Source organism: Camellia sinensis, chromosome 1 (assembly GCF_055761805.1).
Source record: "Camellia sinensis isolate YWXY chromosome 1, ASM5576180v1, whole genome shotgun sequence".
NCBI classification, from domain to species: Eukaryota; Viridiplantae; Streptophyta; class Magnoliopsida; order Ericales; family Theaceae; genus Camellia; species Camellia sinensis.
Window position 1 is genome coordinate 147,594,686 of NC_138961.1, and position 7,824 is coordinate 147,602,509.

The 7,824-nt window shown below is 29.1% G+C and overlaps 1 pseudogene; it reads right to left on the reverse strand.

Moving 5' to 3' along the window:
- Nucleotides 1-266: 266 nt before the first annotated feature.
- On the reverse strand, nucleotides 267-1,816 carry LOC145820258 (uncharacterized; annotated as a pseudogene).
- Between the last annotated feature and the right edge of the window lie 6,008 nt (nucleotides 1,817-7,824).

The window sequence follows — 7,824 nt, forward strand, 5'->3', positions numbered from 1 at the left end:
TCATTGGTAGGAGTAGAGGAAAGCTGCACTGGTGCGTTGGTTGATGAAAGTTCATAATCGAAATCAAGGTGCTCCTCCCTCTTATCTTCGACAATCATATTATGTAATATAATGCAACTCTTCATTATGTTCATAAGCATTTTCGGATCCCAAAAACGTACAGCACCACCTATAATTGCAAATCGAGATTGAAGCACTCCGAATGCCCGCTCTCCATCTTTCCTTGCAGACTCTTGCATCATTGCAAAATGTTGTTTCTTTGCTCCTTAGGGAGAAGAAATTGCTTGAACCAGTGTTGTCCATTGAGGGTATATATCATCAGCAAGGTAATAACCCATATCATAATTATGTCCATTAATAGTGTAATAGACAAAAGGAGTTTACCTTGAGCAAGATCAGAAAACAAAGGTGATCGATCCAACACATTCAAGTCATTGTGTGAGCCAGGCATTCCAAAAAATGCATGCCAAATCCATAAGTTATAAGATGCTACTGCTTCAAGAATAATGGTTGGCTTTTTTTGATGGCCTACGTATTGACCTTGCCATGCATTAGGACAATTTTTCCACTCCCAATACATGCAATCTAAACTTCCCAACATACCCGGAAACCCTCGAACCTCCCCAATAGTAAGTAATCTAGCAATATCAGTTGGTGTTGGAGATCTTAGATATTTTGGTCCAAAGATTTCAATCATTGAATTACAAAATTGTTGCAAATTTTAAATTGCAGTGCTTTCCCCGATACGTATATAATCATCAACTGTATCTACTGTCACTCCATATGACAATATTCTCATAGCTGAAGTCATTTTTTGTAGGAGAGATAATCCAACAATATGAGCTGCATCTTGTTTTTGAACAAAATATGAATTGTGTGCTTGGATTGCATTAAAAATTCGCATATACAAAGGACAACGCATTCGAAAACATCTTCGAAATATTGTAGGTGAATACACTGGATTTGCCGCAAAATAATCTGCAAACAATCTCTCATGACCCTGCCTTCTATCTCTGCGTATGTACTTATAGCCTACAACAGAACCACCTATTGTCTTTGAGCTATCACTTGACTGCAGAATCTAAAACATACTAGCATTGTTCATCTCATAAGCCCCTAAAAGTGTGACCATATGTTCATCATCAGACTCATCATCAGAGGAGGAGGAAGAAGAAGAAGATGAAAATGAAGTGAACATCATGGATTTTAAGGTATTCATTATGCTCTGTTTTCTTTCAGCTATGATCGTATCAGTTGTCTGGACTTGTCTGGCATATGGATAATGTGTTTATATCAGATTTTAGAAGCAAATTATTGTTGGAGGTAAACAAAAACGAAAAATATGTAATGGAGGGAAAAAGAAATAGTAAAAGAATTGGGAACAGAAATGGAGGGAAACCAAAAAAAAAATTTATAGCCTTATCCGTCGACCGGCTGGTCAACCCGCCGGTCGACCCACCGGACGATCCTTCCCTTTTGATGCACACAGTTGGAGCAAGCCATATCAGATTGAGAAAATCACCTATTTTTTACTCAGATTTGGTGAAAAAAGTAATGAATCATTGGAGATGCTCTTAGACATTATTTAATGTTAAAAATTATGTAAAAAATACTTTATAAATATGTAAAAATATTAAAAAGTATATTGATTTTAATAAAAATATATTGAAGTTATTGAAAATTGTATTATATTTTATAAATATTTTGTCTTTTATTTGTACCTTAGGGCATTTGTTAGTAAGACATAGGGTAAATTACACTTTGCGTCCCTGTACTTTGCACCAAATCTCACTTTGGGCTCTACACATGAAGCCATGGCAGTCAACCCCCTGCACTTCAGGTCAAATCCTACTTTGGTCCCTATACATGAAATTGTGACAGTCAACCCTCTATACTTTTGGTAAAATCTCACTTTGGTCTCTATACAAGTGTTAATATCTCCTTTTTGTTACTCAATTGTTTAAATCTTTAATATGATTTAGTCATGTGATAAGAATGTGACTATAACATGAGAGTAAGAAAGAAAAATTATCTATATTTTCCACCAATACAAATTTTATCCCAAAATTTCGTCACAATATGACTGTATTAGGCTAAAATAAAACACAGATTGTGAACAATTAAGAAAACGAACCAGGGTTTTGTATAAATTGGAATCATGAAACCTTATTTTTTACGGTAACATAATCTTTTGTCTATTCATCTTTCTTTCTTTTTATTTTTTTATCACATATTTATTTATTTCAAAAGCTCAACTTTCTTACATTTTCGTCCTAATTTTTACCAAACGAATATATATATATATATATATTATATTTTATAACTCTCATATGCTTATCATGTAAGACAAAGTGTATTGGTAGGAAACATGAAAGATTTTCCTCTCTTACCCTCGTTTCATAGTCACATTTGTGTCACATAACTAGATTTCGTTAAAGATTTAAAAATGAAATAGCAGAAGAGGGACATTGACACGTGTGTAGGGATCAAAGTAAGATTTGAGTAAAAGTATAGCAGGTTGACTGTATGATTTCATGTGTACCAAAGTGAGATTTGGCTAAAAGTTTAGAGGGTTAATTGTCATGATTTCATGTGTAGGGACCAAAGTGAAATTTTGTGCAAAATGTAAGGGTACAAAGTATAATTAACCTTAAGACGTAATAGTAAATGCAATTTGATATATGGAAATAATCCATAATAAATCCAGTTAGATGCATAAAAACAAACAATTCATTATTATTATTATTATTATTATTATTATTATTATTATTACGATTTTAATGTTAATCATAAATGGTTACAATATATTTTTTAAAGACTGTTTTAACCTTCACCTTTTGTAAAGAAAATTAATTATTTTTGTTGAGAATATGAATTGACCCTTCTATTTTTAATTTATTTTACTTTGTGAATTCATTTTTTATTTGACTTCAATGAATTCAGTGGTTAATTTTTTATTTTATTTTAGACATACAAGATAAAAATTTGGGAAATTCTACCAATACATAATTGCTAATACATTTTTTTTTTCTTTAAAAATAACTTCTTTCAAGGTTAAATGAAGGGAAAATTACTAAGGTCATTTTTTGATAAATTCTCTTTTTAAGTGTTTTATGTTATCTAACTCATATTTTTTTTGACTATTCCATTAAGTCCTATTTAATTTAATATGACCAAATCATCATTTCTAATTTTTTACACATGTTTTTATTTTGAAACTAATACATAACAATAATCCCTAATTTTATAGAGAAAATTTCTCCCTCATTCTGAAAAGAAAATCTTTCCCTTATTCCATGGAGAAAATCTCTTCCTTATTCTTAGAAGAAAATCTCTCTCGCATTCCATAGAAAAAATCTCAAATTATCAATTTTGAACCTTTTTATAATTAATTTTTTTTTAAAAATAACGTAACAAAGATCTGAATGAAAATCAAAATACAATGTGAATGTTCACAATAAACAGCAATCATACAACTAACTTTTGAAAAAATAAAACACATACCAAAGTACAATGTGAATGTCCACAATAAACAACAAACATACAACTAATCTTCGAAAAAATAAAATTCATATCAAAATACAATATGAATGTTCACAATTTATAATTAACATACAACTAGCTTTAAAAAAAAAAAAAAACTCATATCAATGTAAACATTTACACTACAATGTGAAAACATAAAACAAAATTAAAAAAAAGTGAAAATCGATTATTTTAATTATTCAATGATAACAAAAATAATTGTTCAACTAACAAATATAGTAACAAAAATAACAAACATACAATTAATTTTTAAAAAAACAAAACTTATACCAAAATACAATGTGAATGTTCACAATTTACAATTAATATACAATTAGCTTTTTTTTAAAAATAAACTCATACCAATGCAAACATTCACATTGCAAACGTGAAAGCATAAAATAAAATTGAAAAAAATCGAAAATCGACTATTTCGATTGTTCAATGGTAAAAAAAATGATTGTTCAACCAACAAGCATAGTAAAAAAAAAAAAACAAAATATAACTAACTTTCAAAAAAAAACTTTAAAACACAAAAAAAATAAAAAAAAAAATTATACCAAAATACAATGTGAATGTTTATAATTTACAATTAACATACCACCAATCTTAGAAAAACTAAATTCATTTCAATGCGAACATTTACACTGCAACATGAAATAAAATTGAAAGAAAAAAAAAAAAGACTATTTCAATTGTTTAATTATAACAAAAATGATTGTTCAAACAACAAGTATAATAACAAATAACCAATAATATGTGAACATTCACATCTTGCAAAATATATAATTATGTCCATATCTATATTTCAATACTTATTTCTCAGGCTTTCAAACGATGTGAAATGTGAACATTCACACTGATTGACAAAAAAAAAAATGGAAACAATGGCAACAATAGAATTAGAAAAAAAATAAAAATAAATAAAAAATAAACTCAATCACTCTAAAAAAAAAAAAAAAAAAAAATACCCGCATCCTCATTTTTATCATTATCACTATCATTAACAATTTATGAAATTTCACCATTCCACTAATCCAATCCAAATCAAACCAAAATCACCTTTGAAGAATATGTTTGTAGCAAAATTGATTGGATATAAACAAAGTTTCGACTTACAATAATGGAGAAACATAGGATTTCGAATACAAAACAACAATGGATGAACACAAAAATTCGAAGATAAAGTAACAATGGAAGAACACAAAACTTAACTGCAACAATGGAGAAACATAATATTATTTCACCATCATGTGTAAATTAGAGTTTATAAACCCTACCAAATAGAGAGTTTTGAAACCCTAGCACAATGAAACAATATCACAAATGTGGATGAAACTTGGTGTGGGTAGGCCCATAAAGGCCATAACCCACTATGAACAACCCAAGCCTACCTCTTAGGGCCCAATACATAACCCAACTGATAAGGCCCAGCACAGCTGGAAGTCAATATGACATGAAGGACCAATGATATTCAGACACGTGGCAGGTAAAGGGCAAGCCACATCAGCAGACAAAGATCTGCAAAGTTATTGCCACTGCACATCGCCATTAATGCAGCCCCTCACAGCATTTATTACGACAACACCTCTTCGACGGGACAGCACGCCCTCACCCTGAACAAGGTGAGCTACAGCATAGACTTTTGGCCAAGGTGACAGGTCGGAAAGGACAACAAAATGATTAGCAAAGGATATATGCAGACGTTGAAGATAAGAAGAAGGTTAAGCTTTCTATCTCTAATCTATCTCTACAATCCACTTCTCTTCCTAACTTGCTCGTCGGAGGGTTCGCTGGGGGACTCCCCGTTCCCCATTGGACTTTTGTGCAGGTTCCCCTGTGGGCTTGGTCATACGGACGTAGGCTTGAGGAGCGTGGATCAGTCCGACCTGTTCCACTTAAAACGAACTGCATCATCAAAACTTATAAAAAAGAAAAACTTGAATAATGGTAATTACCAAAATAGATGTAGCAATAAAAAAAATGTGTATATCTTTTTTCTATATAATATATATCAACAATAGGTATAAGGGTATAATAGTCCAATAAATAATATAAATGAGTAAAAAAGGACCTCATTGAATAAAAGTATAAATACATGAGACTAAGTAGGTTTATAATTTTCCTTAGTGGACTTACTGGGTTAGAACACCTCTAAATGAGATTTATCAATAAAAAACCAAAATTACTATTCAGTGGAAATTATATAAAATTAATACACATTCATAAAAAAAATTATAATTTATAATTATTAATATTTATAAAATTTATTACTTATTGAAAAATATTTTTTCAAAACTTCATCTGGCCTGAAACAATAACAATTATTATTATGGCACCCTTCGGTCTGAAATCAGGTTAGAGTGTGTTGTTAGGTTTCCGTGGACTTATCATGGAACCCACATCAATAATCGAAATGGTTTTATATGTAGGACTCATCAAGTACTTTATTCTTGTTAAAATACATTGATCAGATATCAATAGTCGTTTGATCAAATGACATTTATGTCAATATTTGATCTAATTAAGTGACTATCAATATCCAATTAACATGATTTTTTTATAAAAATAAAAAACTCCACAAATTTTACATATTCAACAATTTGAATCACTGATAAAGGTTTCATGATGAACTCACGTACCAGGAGAGGTGTCTTCCCCTATTAGTATTTATTGTACTTTAACCAGCATTTATAGTAAAAAGAAAACTAACAACAATAATGCAGGAACAGGAGTCTCTGCTGTGCTTTGAGCACAACAGAGACTGTGATGTCTCTGTTCAAGGTGTGTTATGGTCTTATTTTTATGATCTAAACTGTCATATTGTAAAATTTGTTGAGTACTTCATGCCTATAAAAAATTATATTAATCGGATATCAATAACTATATGATCGATTGCATATTATTTATGTTATTTCTTAAAAGAAAAACTTATTATTTATTTTTTTGGTTATCGATCATATGGTTGTTGATATCCAATTAAGATGATTTTTGGTAGGCATGAAGTACTCAACAAACCTTACAAAATAAACGGTTTGGATAATAAAAATAAGACTATAATATACCTCAAACGGAAGTACTACAATAACTTCTGAGCACAATAGTGACCCATTTTCCCAATGGGGGCAAGCTCTTATGAGACATTTAGGTGGTGTTTCAATTTAAATATTATTGGTTTGGGTAAATATATATATATATATATATATATATATATGTGTGTGTGTTTGAACTTAAATATATTAGTTAAAACAGTGAGTTGTATCAGCATTTTGTCTCATTTTAGGAGACAACAAAACACATGTCATATTTAAATATATAGTTTAAGGGTAAATTACAAATATAACCTTTGAGATTTACTTAAAATATGAATTATTTCTGTAGTTTGAAAAATTACAAATATTTTATTGTCAGAAATTTTTATTTAATAGAATTAGTTGAAAAAATAAAATTTCTAACTATTTTACCTATACAATAATAAAATTATCTGAATTATTAATTGAAATAAAATTTTAACATTATTAAAAACTATTAATTAATTTGATGATTTATTAACAAAATGACTTATTTGCTATGAAATTAGAAGCCTTAGGAATGTAATTAATTTCTAGAATCACATGGGGTAATTTATAATTTAAATAAACCTTCGGGGGTGTGTTTGTAATTTACCCGTAGTTTTAAAAAGGAAGTGATTTTTCTTCAATTCGAAATTGAATTAGAGCGTGTTGCTAGGCTTCTGTAGGCCCACATGGAGCCCACATCAATAATCTGAATTGTTCATTAGGTAAGTTGATCGAATATTTTATCCCTGCAAAAGCCATATTAATCGAATATTGATATTTACTTGATTAGATCAAATTTGTATTAACAGTAAGCATGATTTTAAAAATAAGGGCGAATTACACTAACAGTCTCTATAATTTGAGTCTCATGTCATTTTGGTCCCTAACTTTTCAATTGTAATACATATGACCCTGAATTTTGAATCTTATTCTAAATAAAGACAATTAAAGATACCATAGGACTTTTCAAAGGGAAAATCGTCAATTTGATAAAAATAAACTAATTTGATAAAAATAAATGTTAAAAAAATATTTTTAAATTTTTAAAAATTATTTCTACCCACCAAAGATAAAATTATATAAAATTAATAAATCTTTTAGACATTTATTTATTTATTTATTTTACCAAATTAATTTTTATTATATGTTTGGATGATGATCATGTAATGGGTAGTTGTTAAACTTTTAATGTATAATTGATATATTTAATATATATTAAATGTTTTTAATTTTGAATTTT